Raw genomic sequence first — 20,846 nt, 5'->3', positions numbered from 1 at the left:
TACTGTTATTGAGCTATATATTTTTCTCTGCTTCACTCCCTTCCTCCCCACTCCTTCTCTGCCCTCTCCTATGATTCCCATACTCCCAAGTTACTCAGGTAATTTTGTCTTTTTCTACTTCCCATGTAGACTAGATGCCTATACCAATCTTGGCCCATGCTAAGAGCTGTTTTTGGGAGTAGCTCAGTGGCAGAGCACTGTCTAAAATCCACACAGTCCTAGGTATAAACCTCTACATGTCAAAAAGCAAAATCAGAATGGTTGGTAAATGATTTACCACAAAAATAAGTATGTGAGATGATACATACTCATTAGCTAGCTTTCATCATTCCATTGCACACATACAGTGGTACATTATTCTCATACTTATAAATACTTAATATGTTACTGTTTGATTTCTTGAAAATGTGAATGGGAAGAATTTATGACATTTTTTGCTTGTACAAGCATCAAGTTATCGAAGAATATAAAAAACCATAATGGTGATTTGGGGTGTGAAATATTAACATGGTACACAGTGTGTAAAAGACACTTTCACAGATAATCCTGTATGCCAGTGGTCAAATGTTTCTAAAGGTTGCAACTGAATTTAATTAATGAAAGTGAACATTTTAAGGCAAGTTTTTGCAAAGCTACCTCAGGATTGTTGTGTAGTTGTTGGGATTATACTACTTGGTTCAGTCCTGATTCTTGCAAAAAACTTTCACTGTCAAATTTGTAAATGACTGGACTGTCCACCAATGAGGGGTTGCTCATCATTTTTAATCCCTCTCCCTGACTCCCCGAATTCATATGTCTGAAACTGGCCTTACTAAGTTTCAATTTCTTCAACCTGATTCAGCTGTAAAACATACACGTGAACTCACGGAAGCTGTGATTGTCTCTACAAGATCGATCAGTCAACACTCTAGCATGGATAGGAGTCACCTGAGGACCTACTCCAGTTGAGGAACTCTTGGCTGTTGATGGCCACTATTGGAGGGAAAGTCAGTTCTCTCTAGTGGTGTGAACCATGGTAGATTGCATTTTCTCCAGTAGAAGTACCAGCTCTACATTCATGTGCATTTGAGTAGCACTAATAATCCTCAGAGGGTTATACAAAATCAAAGATGTAAGGGTGTTGAATTTCATAGGAGCATGAGTTAATGGGGGATGTCTGGGGGGAGCTAAGTAAAAGGAGTGGGTAGAAATGATTTAAATATACTGTATTCATCTTTGAAATTGTCACAGACTATATGGTTAAAAAAATAAAGAACTTAATAAAGAGAACAGGAGAAAATGCTCAGCATTTAATTTAGTACAAGCTCTATCGGACCCCTGGAGTCTAGATACTAGCACTTATATAATTGCAAAGGCTTGTAATCCAGCTTCAATGAATCCAGTGTCCCTCTCTGGCCTGCTACCCACAGATATGTGTACAACCACACACTCGCACGTGCACATGTGTGCGCACACACACACAAACACACACACTAAATAAATAAATCTAAAAAATAAAGAACCCCCAAACCATATGCAATTTTAAACAGTAACATGTCTACTTCCTTTTTTAAGAAAATTAATTTGTAAAGGCTTCACTGTTGTAATCCTGTTTTCATACATTCTTACAAGTACTTAGGTAAGATAATTCCTTCTCAGAATTTGGCCAGAAAATCCTTTAATTGGTGTTTATAATTCTACTTCCTCCACCATGTTGTTCTTGTTCTCCACATCGACTTAAGTATCTGGAAAAACTGAGTATATTTTACTCTAATGAAATAGTCACTACAGAGACTCTTGGTGCCACTAGAAAGTCATAGGAAGAAGCAAACTAAAATGATACTATGAGATGCTAAACTTTTCATCTAGCAACTCATGGAAACAGAGGCATAGACCTGCATCAGACTACTGGACTGAGCTCCCAAAGTTCAGTTGAAAAGCAAAGAGGTCAAGACCATGATAGGTACATGATGCAGGAGAATTGTCTGTATTCTGTCAATCATATTTTAATAAAACGCTGATTGGCCAGGCAGGCAGTATAGGCAGGAAAACCAGACAGGAAGTAGAGGTGATGCAATGAGAACAGGAGAATTCTGGGAAGCAGGGAGGTTCCTTTGCCACTCCTGTGCAGACCACCGAAGAGGCAGCATGAAACTTGCCCAGCTGAGAAAGGTACGGAGCCATGTGGCTAATGTAGATAAGGATAATGGGGTAACATAAGTTATAAGAGTTAACAAGAAGCCTGACCTTATGGGCCAATCAGCTTTATAACTTATAGAGATCTCTGTGTGATTGATTTTCTCTTTGGGATTTGCCGGTTGTGGGGTACTGGGCGGGACATAAACCCCAACAAGCCGGCGCTTGTGTTACAGGTACACCCACTGAAATATTACCTGAGTTAATTGGAGCTCACCAGCTCCCTGACAGGGAAGGAAACAGCATGGGTCCAAATTAGTCGCTCTGAATGTGAGTGACAGTTGTATGGCTGGGGCATACTGCTGGGCCACCTGCATTGGCACCAGGATTTATCCTTACTGCGTGTACTGGCTTTTTTGGAACCTATTCTCTTTATATGGACACCTTGCTCAGTCTAGATATAGTAGAGAGGCCCTTAGACCTTCCCCAAAGCACTGTGCCTTAACCTCTCTGAGGAGTGGATGGAGGTATATGGGGCATAGGTGGAGGAAATGGGAGGAGGGGAGGAACTGGGAACTGGGATTAGTATGTAAAATGAAAAAAGGTAGTTTTTTCTTTAAAAAAAGAAAAATAATAATTTCATAAAACATTTCTTCGTCATAGTCCTGAAGAATGTGCTTAGTCTTATTGTGTCTTGTTATGCTATGTTCATTTGATAACCCTGGGAGGGACTGAGAGGAGTGGAGGAACAGAAGGCTGTAATCAGGATATATTGTATTGGAGAAGAACAAATAAAATTATATATTATAAAGGTAAATATGAATTGGCTAGACAAACTGAGAAAACACTTGTATATTGTCAGTGACAATAAAGTTTTTTAAGTGAGTAAATGTCAGCTGTGAAGTCCTGATGAAAGAATAAAAAATCTTTTAGCTGGCAAGAAAATGGGAGAAAAGCGGGGAAGAAAGATGCTAGCTCTCTGAGTAATGTTTCAGACTTGGGACCTGTTTGGAGGATAAAGGGTTGACTAGAAAAGGTTCTAGTGAGGTAGAGACAAGTTCAGATTTGTGGTTTGTAAAGTTTTCCTTGCCTAAAGATTTGGTAGTGAAGTTGTGGAGAATGGGATGTAGGCAAGGGACATCAGAAAAGCATAGTGAATGATTTCATTCATCACAGGGAATAACATGGATATACCCCCAAATAAATATTTTAAAGGCTTATGGTGTTTAAAGTATTTTCTTGTAGCTCAAAGATAGAGTCCGACAATAAATAAGAGACATTTGCACCAAACGTATTTGTGTGCTAGAATTCTTTCTGCTCTGGTCATCTGCATTTAAGATCAGGGAGTTTGAGTTAGCGGACTGAAATCAATTGTGTGATATTCATACTTGACAAGAAAGCAGAGGAACAGTGTGGGGTGAGAGACAGGGAGAAACAACTAAAAAAGAGGCTAAGGAACAGAAAGACAAACGAGAAAGGCCACTGCGTCAAATGGTATTTAAAAAAAATCAATGAGAAGTAGGAGAAAGTGATTATTCAAAAATGAGGACCTTAACTATGTCCTTAGTACCAGAAAGGTTGTGGGAGCAAGAGCAAAGAGAATAAAGGTCAAACACAGCAGAAAAAGATAAAATCAAATTTAAAGCTGTGATTTATTCTTAAAATCCTATCCTTTCAGAATATTATATGTTTCTCTCTCATTGTGCATCCTGTCCACACTCCTGGCTGAGTGTACTGACTGCATTCTCATGAAAACCTAGGCTGGGCTACTGAGACAATTTCTCTGTTGGATTCAGAATACAACGCCATAAAGGGAGAATGTAAGTGCAGTCTAATTGGAACCTTTCCTGTTGTTTTTAACCCTGTGCCGACTGTTGTAAAGAGAATAAAAATGATAAAGGAATTTTTTTTTGAGATTTACTCTTTTACCCTTGAGACTTAATGAGAATTCAGTAAGTAAAGAACATAGATGTCCAACATTACTCAGTTGGGAAGATAAACATCACAAGGGGAAGACTTTGAGGGTCCACAGCCTTTTCTCAAACTGGTGCCCTTTATTCCACTTCATCTGGATGTCATAATTTGTCTCACGTCTTTGTAGTTTATAAGATACTCTTCTACTGACTAACCACATTTCTGTGACTGGACTAACATGTATTTCTATAATATTTCCAGAAATATTTTGAGTATAAATTACTTTTGGATAACTTAATACTGCTAATATGAATGAGTGAATCAAGCTGGGCAGTGGTTGCACACGCCTTTAATCCCAGCACTGGAGAGGCAGAGGCAGGCAGACCTCTGTGAGCTAGAGGTCAATCTGGTCTACAAGAGCTAGTTCCAGGACAGCTCTAAAGTTACAGAGAAACCCTGTCTCAAAAACAAAACAAACAAACAAACAAAAAACCCCAAAACAAAAAAAATGAGTGAATCACTTTTCTAGCTCAGAAATATAACTTTATATATTTGTGAGTGAGCAATTTAAGACTTTAGAAAGGGAAGGGGGGAATGACAACTTAGATTTCACTAATAAACAGAGTCTCATGAAAATGTTGATGTTGTGGTTGGTAATGAAGAGGAAAGAATACACAAAATTCCTAAGGGGAGATGATACCAGGTTAATATTCTTTAGTATTGTGGCAAGAAATATGTGAGGTATCTCAATCAGCTGGATAACACCCTGATCTCTTGCAAACCTCCTTTTGAAGTGGAAAAGTAAGAGTGGGGAGGACATAAAATTGTGGGTGCCTGCTTTCCTGTTTGGCTGCATTCCTGGTCCAGTATACAACCCTGTGAAGGAAGATTGTAAGTGGAGTCTAACTGAAACCTTTTCTGCTATTTTCAGCTCTGTGCCAACTGTTGTAAAGATGAGAATAAAAATGATAAAAGAAAATTGTTTTGAGATTTACTCTTTTACCCTTGAGACGTAATGGGAATTCAGGTGGTATACATTTTTATCTTATTTTTCTTAATGGTCAATGCCCTTGGCTGTTTATTGTAAATACCTATCAGGGATAAAAACCATCTTGGTGAAAGATATTCCTTCAGCATTGCTGACTGTTAAAGCTCCATGAAATGTTCTTTTAAATCTTCTCTATGAACAAAAGAGTCAACTGCTAAGTAATATCTACTGGACTTCATTTTTCTTATGGACTATAAAGATGCATTATAGAATCATAATTATGCATAGTCTTACATCTCTTTGCTGTCTAGAATTCTAAATGCTAGAGGTATATAGATATAGATATATAGATATATATCTCAGAACTATATTTTTCCAAATCAGAATTGATTCAACAATTCAATTCAATTTCCAGTTATTATTTATGTCACTCTTTTTTAAATCAGCTTTCCAATAAAGGAAAAGAAATTAATTATGTAAAAAGAGAAATTTATCAAGTCTTTTGTGTTTCTTTTTCATTGAAGTATGATAAAGGGATAGGAGCGGTTTTGCAAGGAGGATTAACTTTTTTGCTATAGAAGATTACACAAAGGAGTAGTAAAACTAATTCCAGGGTTAAAATGATGCCATTGGAAGGTTTGTAGCATCCCAAGGATGATGAGAAGCTTAAAGATTAGGCTGAGCATTTCACGCCCTGGGAAAGTCATCAGCACTCCAATTCTGAACTGTAGCAGGAGTGGTCGATCTATGCCTTACATACTTCACAGAGTTGCCTTGAGGCTCAAAAGTAAATACACATTGAACACTGACTGTCAAGAACTTCTCTAAGAGGGATAACAGCATGCTTATGGGACATGGCTTCAAAATATCTTTGGCCCATGTGGAAAGAGAAATTTTTCTCCACTGTAAGGGTTTTATCTTATTTCCTTTTTGAAAAATTGTGTGTGTGTGTGTGTGTGTGTGTGTGTGTTCATGTAGGTATATGGCAATGTATTTGTGTGGAAGCATAATTGTATACCGTGTATATGAATGTGGATGTCAGAAGCCAACCTTGGGCATCATTCATTAGGTACTTTCAACGTTTTGTTTATGACAAGGTATCTCAATGACCTGGAACTGTGCCAAGTAAGCTAGGCTAGATGGTCAACAGCTTCCAAGGATGCACCTGTCTCGGCCTTCCAACTCTCTACTACTGGGCTTATAAATTTGGACCACCCATTGCATATTCACATATGGGTGCCAGCAATCACTTTGTATGATAAAACTTTTCCTGGAGAGATGCAGCAAACACACACCTATGCATCCAAGTATCCGACCACAGACCAAAGTACAAATATCACCAAAGTCAAACTTTGTGGAGCAATGAATGGGGGGCATTATTTATGGGAATATGGGTTAGCAGTTACTTTCAGGAACAGAGCTGAATAACTAAAGCCTGCCCCAGCATAGGTGGAAGTTCATAAAAGTTGGAAACCTGGAACATATTTCACAGGCTACAGGCATCTCAATAGGTTCGAGAGTGTCCTTTCAGGTGCCTCAGTAGGTCTAAGCCCTGATATCTGTTTCTTCCAGGCACCTGGTCTAATCAAGGGTCTTATTTGCAACTTAACTCCTCTGTGAACACAGTTCTATCTGGCCCCCTGAACTGGTGTTCAAGCACAGCTTTTCTTGTTCCTATTTCTCTCAATAGTGTCTACTCCTCTACGGTCCTTCAGCCCCTGCTATTTGTGGGGACTCTAGACGGAGATAACCAAGTCTCCTAATGGTTTTGATAAGTCATCCAGTCATGGACTAACTACCTTAATACTATCTCACATTATGTAACCTTTGATGTAAGTAGAGAAGCATTATTATTCTTCAACTTTCCTGTCACCACAGCTGTTGGGCTGATCACATCCACTCCCATGTTCCACAGTCTCACAAAACAGGTTGGAACAGGCTCTTTCATTGCTTTTTGAAAGGTCTCCTATGATTCCAGCAATTTAAGAACCAAGCGCTTCCTGATAATGCAGTTTATTGCATTGGGCCATGATTAACAGTCCATCTGTATATGGGATCACAGATTTCCCCTTTTCTATTAAAGTACCCAGAGAGTAGCTTCTGTTGCTTTTTACCATGTTCTCCTCCTCACTCTCTAACTCTTTTCATGTGTTCCAAGTTCTTGAATCCCAGGAAGTGTTTCTGGGCATAGATCTAGCATGTACACTCTTTAAATTCCAGACCCTAAGCCTTAAGAAGCAGCAAGCGAACACCTCCCTCTTATCTTCTTGTTTATCTAATTTATTTGCCAGATCAGTCACCAACATAGAGGATGTTAGCTGCATCTTCCTTTCTTGCTGCAATTCCTCCTTTCCCCAAACAAATTCCTGCTTGACCACTGTTTTGGGCCCAGACTCATTTCTATACACAACAGATGTCAGGCATGCTCTCTTGCTTCTTTCTGACAATCTTAACCCTTGTTCACTAATCTCAAAGACTGTGTTTTCTCTAGACCTTTCCCTGTTTTAGGGCATCTTCACATTCATGTGGTGGACTTCATTCATCAAATAGTTATGTCTCTCCATATCACATAGATAAAGACTATAATCCTGGGATTCCTTCCACAGATACTCCTGATCCCAATGGCTCAGCCTTAGTTGCACATTTCACTGTCCATAGTGAAATACATAGCCATTCATGGTCTGTCATAGCATAATAGCACATTAACATACTCAAGGGGCTCTGGATGGCCTGAACATGGCAAACATGGCTCTTGCAGGCCTTACCTTTCTCCCCCTTTTCTTTTGCCTTGTTAAAAACCATTGGATTACATTTCTAAAGCTTGGCCTCAAGATCTATTCCCTTATTTGGTCTCTTACTCCTCCTGAGGTTACTACCACGGTCCAGCTATCCAAATATTGAAGTCCAACAATCAAAAGCACCTTTGGCTCACTTTATTAACAGGCCCAATTAAAATTAAACACCTCACCATATCATTGAGTTCCCCCTTTTACCTTTATAAACCACCATTTACTTACAGCCCATAACTGTCACCTTTGTTTCAGGAAGCAATCCTTTGTCCCCTTCCAGGACAAATACCTCCTTCCCTCACTCCTTTTCTTTTGTTCCCCTCTCCTGTCTTCTCTTCCTAGTCTCTCTCTTCATCTATAGCCTATTTTTGTCCCTTATCCCTGTCCTCTTTCCCTCTGGGCAAATAAATATTCTTTTGCTTAGAACTTGATCCTGGGGTGTTCTGAGAAGATACCAATACTTCTATACTTCATACAGGAAATCGGAATTCCTTCCATGGATACTCTTCCTCAGCCTTCTAAGCATCACTTACTTGCTTTGCTACCTATAGCCACGACCATGCACTCACTCCTCCCTAACTCGTCTTTGGTGCTGTTGTGTCCTTGTTCAGGTGTCAATTATGTTGTATGACAAATCTTTTCCTGAGGAGGTACAGCACACATGGCAGACTATAAAGGTCAGACATCACCAAAGTACAAATGACAATCCAAAAAGTTTTAAGTTTACCTACAGGAAGACGAATGAGGGGTTACTTACAAGAGCAGAAATGACTCATAGAGATACATCATCAAAACCCACCGTAGCATAGGTGGCAACTCACAAAAGGGGGGAACCTTGAACATACTGCACAGCTGGACTATTACTCAACGGATTGGAGAGTGTCCTTTCCAGCTGCCCAGGTCTAAACTTCTTTCAGGCACCTCAGCCGACTTCTGTTTCTTCCAGGCACCTGGTCTAGTTTCAGTCTTCTTTGCAACTTTTGTTCTTTTGAGAATCTTTGCAGCTTTACCCTTTGAGAAGAACTCTCAGCTTTTATTACTTTCTCTGTCTGGGAGGGACCTAGTAAATCTGGTCAGTTTTAGGGACTTCCTAAAGCTATTTTGAGATGTTTGTAGCTTCTCTGCAAGATGGGACGTTTAAATTTGTGAGGAAACTGTTACACAATAAAACAAATTCAGGTTTTAAAGGCAATTGCCTGTTTGACTGAGCCACATCCAACCCCACTCTCTTTCTCAGTCCATAGCAAGACATAAATTTTGAGGCCTTGACTATATCAATATTGTTAGATTTTCTATGTTTGGAAACAGCTTCTGTTCTGAGACTGATTCACAGTGCCTCTGATAGGCCTAGTCATAGTGTATGTAAATTAGCCCTTTTGCCTTTCTCAGAATTTGTGAAAAACTGCTTCCGTGGTAGAGAGAGAGGCAGCTTTCCAAAGAGGAAGTCTCTCTAGGATTCTAAGAACACAGACAACATCTGAGAAGATAGAAGAAAACACTGGTATTTTATCAGCTCATGCAAAGGTCATTTTCAGCTTATTTCTCCTGCTCATGATTGTGTAGCTTTGGTAATGTTTCTTTTTTCTGAATTCATTTTTGTTCTGGGGCTGTGCTTTCTCTCCCTGCAGCAAGTTTCATTATATTTAGAGCAGCAGAGCGTAAAGAAGACGTAGTTAGAATTTCAGGCAAAATAGCCCACCCCTATTCCTATTGTCAGCTCTCTACATGTTTAATAGAAGTACAGTATGAAAAAATATTTATAGCTGATCAGGATTGGAGGAAACAGAAAGGCTTAGGTTCTGCCTTTAGATTTATGTAGCTTTATGTATTTTCCCTCTGGGGGTACTATTTTAAACACATCAATTTTCTTTGGTACATAAGTAAGACAGCAATTTCTTTTAGTGAATGTGTTTTCTTTGGTATTGCAGAGCTTAATTTGAACCAGTTCACTTGTGAATAAAGTAATGATCTGTATCTTCTCAAGATCCAATGTTATTTGTGTTTTGGGTATTTAATGTTTGTTAGCAAAGTTGATGTGGGATTCTCCTCTGTATGCTCTGAAAACCATTGATTAATAAAGGAACTGGCTTGGCCTATAGCAAGGTAGAACTTAGGCAGGGAAAGCTAGCTGCATGCTGGGAGAAGAAAGGTGGAGTTAAGGAGAAGCCATGGAGTCACATGCCAAAACTTTGCAGTTATGTCATGATCTCGTAGTGATGCACAGATTGATGGAATGGGTTAAATTAATATGTAAGAGTTAGCCAATAAGAAGCCAGAGCTAATGGGCCAAGCAGTGTTTTAAATAATATAGTTTCTGTGTGATTATTTCGGTTCTGGGCGACTGGGACAAACAAGCAGTCTTCCCCCAACACAAAGTCTTAAATGAACACACGTGACAGTGAATTTAACTTTATGGGCATGAAATATTTTTCTATTATGCAAATATTAGCTAAAGGAAATAATGCAATAGTTCTTTTTAAATCTTGTAGTTTTGCTTCTTTGTCTTTTCATAATTGTGGATTCTGTTTTCATAGTCAAATGCTTTTTTGTTCTTGGTTCTGTTGATAATGGTTATGTGACCCTGAATGTTTAGTTTTCTCCCTATCTGTGCCTTGCCTGTTCTTATTGTCTTGTATCCTGTAATCAGGGAAGCAGACTTCTATGGGTATAAATGCTCTATCTTCTTATTTGACCAAAGGTAGACTTGTGTGTTTATAGGGAGTGAAAACTGAAGTGTTTTCTGACATCTTTGTACTTCCTATCTTAATACTGTGTTAGGACAGTGTGGCACCATCTAAAGATCCAGGTCACTTATGCATTTTGTTTTCTGTACACCTTTCAACCTTATGTTTGGAGAAGAGGCATATAAATGTTCCTCTGCTTCCATTAAGTGGTGCTCATCTATTTAAGATTATTCTTAATTATGCTCAAACCTCTTGAAATGGCACCTACATTGGTTTCTTCTTAGCTAATCTCTCCAAATAAAACATTTCTATCGTCATGAACCTGAACACAGTGTGTAACAACTGGCTTACGTGCTCTAAGTCTTAGTTTGCTTCTCTATAAAGCAATAAGGCAGTAGGTATGCAAAGTCTGCACTGAAGGACTATACTAATGATGGTAGTAATAATCCAATAGTAGCTCACATATGCACAAACCTGCTTTGGTGCTCACATTTAAAAACAATATTGCACTAAGAAACACAAAAACAGTCACAAACTACTTTTCATGTTCTTGCATGGTGTCTTGTTAGAAACTTTAATTTTTTTTCAGATAATAATATAATTACATCAGTTCCTCTATTCCCTTTCCTCTTTTCAGTCCCTACCTATATTATTTCTTTCTCAAATTCATGGCTTATTTTTCTTTAATTACTGTTAAAAACACGTGTTTGTTTCTATATACACTTCCTCACTCTCCATAATGTTAATTGTATGCTTTTAGGGATGACCATTAAGTATTTGATAACCAATTGGTGTGCTCTTTCCTGGAGACTATTCCCCCCCCCCCCGGCACATGCTCTCAGGTTCCTTTCAGTGCTGTAGTTGTTTTTCTAGGGTTGAGGTCTTGAGAACATCCTCCCTTCTTTCAACATTATTGTGCTTATTAGTGTCACTCTTGTTTAGGTATGCCATGTTTAGATAATCATGTATGATATTTTGCAATATTTTCAGCCCCTCTTCTGCAGTGATCACTAAGTCTTTGGTGTAGGTGTTGTGTTGTAGATGTATCAGTTTGGACAAAATACATTACTCTGTATTTTGATTGGTTATAGTTTTCTGTCTCCAACTATTTCAAAGAAAAGTTTCCTTGATGAGTGGTAAGAACTATACTTATTTGTAAATATAAGAGCAAATATTTAGAACACCTTTAAGGAATATTCTGGTTAAGTAAAGCAGCAGTTGTAGGTTTTCTTCCAGGATTTGTGTCTTTACTAGTCCTAGTACTGGAACCTTAGAAGTGTTTCTTTAAAGCACCTCTTCTCAAAGGTGGCATTTCTCCTTAACTTTTGACAATGTGTCAGTCTGTGCCTTGTTTTGTCATATAGGAACACAAGGAATAAGACAGGACCATCAAGCTGTTTTTCATTTAGGCATGCTTGCTGCTTTGGAATCCCCCAGCAGTTAATAAAAGTACCATGTACTCTTTTTCTATTTTACAGAGAAGCAAACTGAGACTTAGAGCATGTAAGCCAGTTGTTATACACTGTGTGTAAAGTCTAGGCGGTTTCCTCCTCTACCAGACCCCCCAGTCACAGCTGTGTGCCACCAACCATTAGAAAAGCAGAGAGTATCTCATTCATTCCCCAATCCCTACCCAAGCTGCTAACTGACTGGAGAATGATGTATGAAAACTGCTCCCGCTCTTCTCTACTGTTGATAACCTAGTATTCAAGCCATTACATTTTAGGACAAATTGTTGCCCAGCTACAGGTAACTTTTGGAGTCATTGTTTATAAATAATAAAAAGCTAAATATTTTAAGTATATCGTAGAGATGAAAAGTTACCCATTGTTACATTATTTCCAGTGTCGTTATGATAGGGAGATATTGTTCCCCTATCATAGTAGCAGCTTCTGAAGCTACTGCTGCAGCTGAGGAAATTGGACTGAGCTTCTTTGGAAGATGATCAAGAAAACAATTTCTAACGTTATTTTCCAAAAGCCTTCTGGCCATGCATATTAAGAAATGATTCTTGAGTGTTGCATAAAAGAATTTGAAGGTAAAAGTATATAAAATAACAACAAAACAAGAAATAGCAGAAACAGATAAATTTCATTCATTATGGTATTTTAACAACAAAGAATTATTTTTTAATTGACAGTGATAATTCTAAATACTTATTGGATGCTATGCTACTTTTCAGTACTAAATTATACTCTTGAGAATGAGACAACCCACTTGGGATGGAGCAATAGCTCAATCAGTAAAGTGTTAGCTGTGTAAGTGTAAAGACATGATTCTGTTCTGGGGTACCAATACAAAATGTTGGGTGTGATAATTCTACTTGTAATTACAGAACTGGGAAGATCAAGACAGACTTATCTTTGGGGCTTATAGGAGAACCACACTACCCTAATCAGTGTTTCAGGTCCCAGTGCAAGAATCTGGCTCAGAAAGCAAGGTGGATGTAGCCTGAGAAAAACAATAACAATACATGATGTTTTCTTTTGTCTTCCAGAAGCATGAACATATGCATGAGCCCATACAAGAATTTACACATTTACACATGTGTGTGCGTGTGTGCGTGCGCAAACACACAAAGATTGAGAGAAAGAGAGAGAGAGAGAGAGAGAGAGAGAGAGAGAGAGAGAGAGAGAGAGAAGGGGAAGATCATTTCAACATATTGGGGTTGTTCAAGCTTACTTAGAATGTATCCAGATCAAGGGTTAGGTCATAGTACATTGTATATTGATAGGAGGGTTAATGTTTAGAAGATTCAATCATTAGAATCATAACTGTTATTCAAATGTTTTTCTTTCCTAATCCATGACTACCTAAGAAGAATGAACTCATTGATTTTCCTTAATGAGTCTTCAGAGAATTATGACAATTAGGCTGAGGAATTCACAGCCTGCATAGCTTTAGATGGGTGTTTAGTAAATTAGAAATGTAATGCTGGCTTACACAGGGAAAATCTAGGTCACTGTTAACTCGGAGAGGTTTCAAAGGGAGAAGCCTTTGGAGGAAAGGGCATTGTAAAAGTCTCTAGAATTTGTTCATTAATGTACCTCTAGTTTTAGATCAAAGGGAAAAAAGTGAGTCAATAGGTTTATGTTCAATGCTGACATCATTCTAATTAGGACCTATTTTGGGTATTTGAACACACTTATTTGAAGAAAAAAAAAAGAGAATATTTTGTTGCCGTAATTCCCGTGTGTGTGTGTGTGTGTGTGTGTGTGTGTGTGTGTGTGTGTGTGTGTGTGTGTTTAATTTGGGAACCAAAAGTTTGTAGGTGTAAATGTGGAGAGGTGATATTATTTTCTTGCATAAAGAATGTCTTGAGAATACCAAAGCTAACCAAACAAAAACAAAAGAAGCCGGGTGGTGGCAGCACATGCCTTTAATCCCAACACTCAGGAGGCAAAGGCAAGTGGATATCTGTGAGTTTGAGGCCAGCCTGGTCTACAAGAGTTAGTTTCCAGGATAAGCTTCAAAGCTACAGAGAAACCCTGCTGTGAAAAACAAAAACAAAAACAAAAAAGAGTATCAAAGATTCTTCAACTGTGATGAAAAATCTCATGTAGTCTTAAGCATTTGACTTCATTTTATAAAATGGAAATAATGTTATAGCTCCATTTGAAATAACATCATATCATTTTTAAGGAAGGTTTCTGTTTCTTCTAAGTTACTATAAAATTCTATGTGCATGTCCTTGATGGACTCTTAGTGTTCAAACATTACACCAATTAACTGTCTTTGGCTACCTAAATATTTGACTAAATATCCAGAATATGCATATTTCACACTGGCCCAAACATACTTTCTATGACCTTTTAGCTTGACTCCATTTATACATCACTTATTTATGTAATTTTTATATTGTCGTTTGCAACTGAAGGAAAAATAAGTCTGTGTTATTTGTTTTCTCTATTTCCTGTTCTCATCAATAAATGTATGAAATACATACGTTAAGTAAATTCCTAATAGTGCTGCTACTGCCTTTTAAAAATTCTTTCCAAGAGAGATGGCTTAGGCAGGAACTAACATAATTAGCATTTTTTGATGGATGACTAGTGTCAGTATACAGAGATGAAACTGCTTATTACAGTTAAAGAATTCACCTGGAGGTGTAATGAATGCATAGAACAGCAAAATGCTTCAGAAGACCAAAAATCTTACGTTTTACTTTAGAACAAACACATGATGCTTTCTACTTTTATTCAATATATTTTATGAGCATATTTCATTGGCAACATTATGAGTATACTTTAAAATTCTAATCAGATCTATACTTGTGACCTTAATACTTCTGCTGAGTTCATCATTAATCTTCCATTGAAAGAGGAAGTATGTCAAAATAAGAAAACTTCATCAATTAAATATTTGATTGGGGTATGATCTTCAAGTAATCAAGCAAATATTTATTGAGACCCTGATATATACTAGTAATATAAATTCTTGCTCAAGCAATTCTCAGTATTGATTCTGTAACACTTGTTGATCTCTTTTTGAAGAGTATGAGGAGGCAGAAAAGCCAGGAAACAAGGAGGACGCTAAGAGAGACATACACGGATACCTCTGGGAAGGGGAATTAAACAAGATCCCCTGAGTAAATTGAAAGTATGGGAGAAGTGGGGAAGGTGGAAGGGGAATGGAGTGGAGAGAAAGGGAGTGGGGAAGGGAACATGAGGGACTGGGATGGTCAAGTTGGGGGAAGGACAGAGAGGGAGAGCAAACAAAGAGATATCTCAATAGAGTGATCCATTTTGGGGTTAGTGAGGAACCTGGCATTATGGAAATACTCAGGAAATCACAAGGATGACCCCAGCTAAGAATCTAATATTGAAGAGGGTGCTTTCAACTACTCTTTCCCATAAAAAAGATTGATTACTATCTTAATTGTTATCATAGAACCTTCATCCAGTAACTGACGGAAGCAGATGCAGATATCCACAGCCAAGCACTGGGCCAAGTTCCTGGAGTTCAGTCATAGAAAAAGAGGTGTAGTAACATGAAGAAAGAGGTCAAGACCATGATGGGGATACCCACAGAAACAGTTGACTTGAGCTATTCGGAATTCACTGACTCTGGACTAGCACCTGGGAACCTGCATAGAACTGAACTAGGCCCTCTGAACGTGGGGACAATTGTGTGGCTTGGGCAGTTTGTGGGGCCACTGACTGTGAAACCAGTATTTGTCCCTAGTGCATGAATTGGTTCTTTGGAGCCCATTACCTATGGAGGGATACCTTGCTCAGCCTAGATAAAGAAAGAAGGGCCTTAGTTCTGCCTCAAGTGATGTGACAGACTTTGTTGACTTCCCATGGGAGGCCACACCCTCTCTGAAGATTGGATGGGGAATGGGTGTGGGGTAGGTGAGGAGAGCAAGAGGACTGGAGGGAGAGAGAACTGGGATTGGGCTGTAAAATAAAAAAGCTTGTTAAAAAATAAAATATAAATATAAAAAAGAAAAAAAACATTAAAAATGAGCATGGGAGAACTGTCTGATGCAGAGATTTGTATACCACATGGGATTTAGGTCATGCCTGATTTTAAAGTGTATATGCTACCATGCTACTAGTAAATATAATGAACATTAAGAATAAGCCTCAAAATATACTTTGAATCAGTCTGTATACAGGACAATATTCCTTAATTCATCCATCTATTCATTCATTTATTCATATTCATTCATATGAGATTGATTGACCTTCAATAAACTATGCAGCTGAGGCTGGTCTTGAACTCCTGATCTTCCTGCCACAACTTCATGATTGCTAAGGTTACAGGCATGCATCATTACACAAGGCTAAAGGGATTTTTTTCTAAGTATAAACAAAATATATCCTACTTTCTGGTTATATTTAGTCCTTTTAATAGTGCCTTGTGCACTGTACCTCCTTCTTGTGATAGAATTCACACCTAATTAAACTTGCTATTGATAAACTACTTCATAGGAATTTTTAAAAGATATTTTTGTATTTATTTTTTAAAAGATCATGATCGTACAATCAGCATGCAAATTGTACTAAAACAACAATGACAACAACAAAAATTCCCCAAACATAGAAATCAATCAGCTTTTTGTCCTAGATCAAACACCAGAATTTAGAGACTATTTGAATGGACTTTTCAATAATTATGTCCATATATATAATAACAATTGTTGATGCACTGAGCTTTTTACTGAACCTCTGTCACAATTTCTGTCAGTGTTGAGATTCTGCTTCATCAGTAACTGGAATGTAAAAGATCTGTATCTTGGATTAGAATTTTCTGTCTGTCAACCAGCTCATCTGATGGTATCTTCCGTGTCTGGGCAATCAGATATTTAATTAGCATAAAGAGTAAGAAGGGATCTGACAATGCCATGGCCACCATTCATCTCCTGGATAATGACTGTTGGCTGTGATCATTGCTCAGCTGATTTGCATTTTCTTCAGTCTAGAATTTGAGAGGTAAAGTGGTGATTTTCAAAATGTTCCAACATTATAATAACAAATATCATCATCGATGTTCACTACATATTTATTATCTTTCTCATTATGTTCTATTTTAAATATTTTTTAGTTCTTAAAAATATTATTTTATAAATTTACACACACACACACACACACACACACACACACACACACAGTTGTTTGCTCAAGTTCTTCCCCATTATCATCTCTTACCTCCCACCAAGTTCTTTCTTCTTTTGCACTTTTTTTAGGCCCACTGTATGTAAATAGAATTGTCTACAAGAGTTGAAGGGACTATTTGATTATTTGCCGCCACCTGCAACCCTTAGTGGTCTATAGCTCCTCTCCGAGGGGTGAGGCCTTATGAGCCCCTTTCCTCTGGTTGGCATCCAGAATATTTAACAGAAGGAACACTTCTGAATTTCTGGTTTTTTGTAAGATTAAAAGAAATAAGAAAAATATGAACTTATTGTTTAATATTATAACAGAAGCCAATTTCATTGCTGGTAGTATCATTACCATTATAGTGTTTTCACTAGGTATTTATATAATAACCGTGTAGTTAAAAATAGAGTGTGGTTAGCGTTCTCTCGCCACCCAAATTTCTCCCACTTTACTCTGATTGGGTAGTTTTTTCTTTAAGGAGGTCAGTTCCTTTACTATCTTAAGTCTTGCCTCTATATGTGAATTTATAAATATTATAGCTTTGTTTCCTGACTTTATAGTTTCCTTTCCTACCATTGATTTCTATTGTTTATTCAAAAAGATTCTTCTTCAAATATGTGAATGTTTCCATGATTTCATGTTCTCAATGCTTACTATTGTCATTCTATATCATTTTCGCCATTATTGTGTGTGGGTAGTCTTACTGAAATTCTATTATAATTTCCTGAGTGATTAAATAATTGAGTTTACTGTTTATATTGGCTATTTAGCCACACACTTGGAAATTTACAGTGTAAGGCAAGTTCAGATTGTCTTCCTTCCTTCAGAGTCCACATTTCAGATTTCCCCACATCTCATAGCTTATGGCTCCTTCATACCGAATTAAGTCCCAGTGTCTGGAAAGATACCAGTTTGTCCCTTTATCTGCTGATAAACGTATTGGCAAATTCCAAGTTTTGAATTATAAATAAAGCTGCTGAAACACCCATGTGTAGTTGTATATAGATGATGATGTAGTACATGTGTTACGTGGTAAGAGTGTGTTTGTTTTGGATGACACTCTGTCATCTGTAAAGTAATTATACCACTTTGCGTCTCTACTGTCACAAGGCGAGAGTTCACCAGCATCTGGTGTTCTCAGTATTCTGGATTTTTGGCAGTCTAATATGTGCATGGTAGCATCTCATTGATTTAATCTGTGTCTCTCTGATCACATATGACACTGGACAGAATTTTGTTTAAGAATCTGTTCAGGTCCTCGACCCATATACTATTTGGATTATATTTTGGTGCTGAGTCTTAAGAGTTCTTCAAATTTTTTAGACAATATTTCATTATCAGATAGTGTTTGCAGATTTTCTTCTGACTATCTTTGTATTGTCTTTCATAGAACAGAAGTTTTTAGCTTAAATGAAGTTTAATACGTTAGTTTTTCATGGGTGGTGTTTTTGTCTTATGTGTGTCGAAAAATCACCACCATGCCTGAAATGCCTGAAGTAATCAAGATTTGGTCCTGTTTTTATCTATTTCAAGACTTATACCTTTGAAGTTTATATTTAAGTTTATAGCCTATTTGGAATTGTATATTAAAACCCCATGTCTAGATTTAATTTTATTTTCATGTGGATATTCAGAAATTCTAATAACATTTGTTGAAAATGATACATTTGTTATGTTATATTACTTTGTAAAAGAGGAGTTGAGTTTATTAGCTTTGGTGTATCTCTCTGCTATTAATCCATTTATCTGTTCTTTTGCCAAGCCTACATTGTCTGGACTGCTTTCCTTCATGCGAAGTCTTGAAGCTTTGTAGTGCTGGCCTAATAACATTTATTTTTGCTTCTATGTTGCATTAATTTATTCTAGTATTTTGCCTTTCCATGTAAATTTTGCAATTAACCTATCAATATTAATGTAATAAATTATAAGAATATTGCCTTATAGAATATGAAAAACTTTTAACAAAAATTAATAACTTGCTTGGATTTTGATTGATGTTGCACTAAATCTGCAGATTAAGTAGAGAAAAAATATTTTGGGGTGTTGATAGTCCCATCATCAATAGAGACAACTCCCTATTTATTTATTTATTTTTACCTTTATCAAATTTTTATAGTTTTCCTCATGCAGAGTATTTTTATCTTGTCCTGTGTGTCAGTTTTAGTGTCCTGATATAAACAAACCTTAGCCTGTTGCTCTTCAAGACTGGACTGGCAAATTAACATGAGTTTTTTGTATTTTCACTTTTGAATAAACTTAGGCTGAGTCCTTTCACTCTCACATCTTTTCATGTATCCTTTCATTGTTCTGTGCTGCCTTTAGCCTCTTTCTAGAAATGGTTTTCTTTTTCTGAAGTTTGCTTCAGTATGTTTAAACTTTGATGTAGGTTTTCTGGGGAAAAATTTTTTCAGGTTTTGCTTCCTTGAGATAATTTATTTTGTTTTAAGGAGATGGTCATTTTGAGATAATTTATTTCGTTTTAATGAGATGGTCATTTTACCCTGGAACAGTACAAGTACCATTCCTTCATCTCCTAGCTTCTATAACTCCTACAGAGATAGCAGACATAAATTACATCACAATTCCTGAAAGCACATTGTTTCGAAAAATGAGATTTTCTATCAAATTTTCACAGTTATTTTTAGTAGAAATTCTTGACTCTATGTTCTGGTGTCTTTTGTTCTTGCTGAAATCTTTCCACAATTCTATCACAAAATTTGTATCTCTCTAATTTTCTCCATCCTCTTTTCAATACTTCAGTGCTACATGAGAAACGTCTCTGTTTCTCATGCTTACTTACATTCCTTTTTTTCACTGTGATTTTTTTAAGTGTTTGATTTTTTATCTTTCTTTTATTGATGGATTATTGTTTCAGGTATAACAATTCTACAGTTGCGCAGGTTTTCTGTTGTTTGTTTTAATTTTTGTTGTCTATGCCTTTTAGTGGTAGGTTCCTATCTTGTAGTTCAGAATTCCCTGGACCTCTCTGTGTAGACCAGGCTGGCCTAGACTCCAGTGGTCATCCTCACTCCCATGCACTAGATTTATAGGTCATCAGCCACCATGATTCATCGTTATGTATACTTTATTAGCTCATACTGTGTATGTGTATTAAATAGACCTGACACATTTTTGTTACTACTAATATCAAGATGATATCACCCAAATGATACACTTCCTATAAAATTGAGCATGCGTAACTTCTGATTCAAGGTTATATAAAATGGTTTCTACCTCACAGGTTGTTTGCTTTTGCAATTCAATTTCTGGGTCACATTGAAGATGTTGTGAGTAACTGGGGTTAACAACTTGATTTGTCCTACTTGAAATCTCCATGAGAGATAAGATCCTGCTCCTTATATATGAGTACGGAAAGCTTTGTGATGATGCCTTCCCAAGTCACCATTTGATTGCAATTGTTTGTGAGAATTACTCAGTTCAACTGGTTAACTCTGATGACTGTGAGAAATGGTGAGGGTGATGATGGCAATGATGCTAGGTATCACTACTTAAAGTAATAACTGTGGTGGTTCAATACTATTAAGGTCTGGGTAATAGTAAACCTTAGAACATTACATTTGTTTGTTTAAGAATTCTCATTTGCTCATTGTTTAGAAGTTTCTTTTTCATCAATGAAATTCTCCTTCAGCAAATCTCACCAGCAAGTGCCATCACAGCCAATGTCATTGATGAAATTCTCAGTCATCATGTATTGCAAGCATATTTATCTTGATGTCTACAGATAATAAAT

At 37.2% G+C, this 20,846-nt stretch overlaps 1 protein-coding gene across 2 annotated transcripts in view; it reads right to left on the bottom strand.

Moving 5' to 3' along the window:
* The window catches only part of Dok6 (docking protein 6), a 367,856-nt gene that overhangs the window by 106,854 nt on the left and 240,156 nt on the right, over window positions 1–20,846 (bottom strand). The gene's annotated exons all lie outside the window — the stretch shown is intronic.

Source organism: Myodes glareolus, chromosome 13 (genome assembly GCF_982192425.1).
Source record: "Myodes glareolus chromosome 13, mMyoGla1.1, whole genome shotgun sequence".
In the NCBI taxonomy this organism is placed as follows: domain Eukaryota; kingdom Metazoa; phylum Chordata; class Mammalia; order Rodentia; family Cricetidae; genus Myodes; species Myodes glareolus.
Note: the sequence above shows the minus strand (reverse complement) of the source record. Positions and strands in the feature narration are given on the sequence as shown.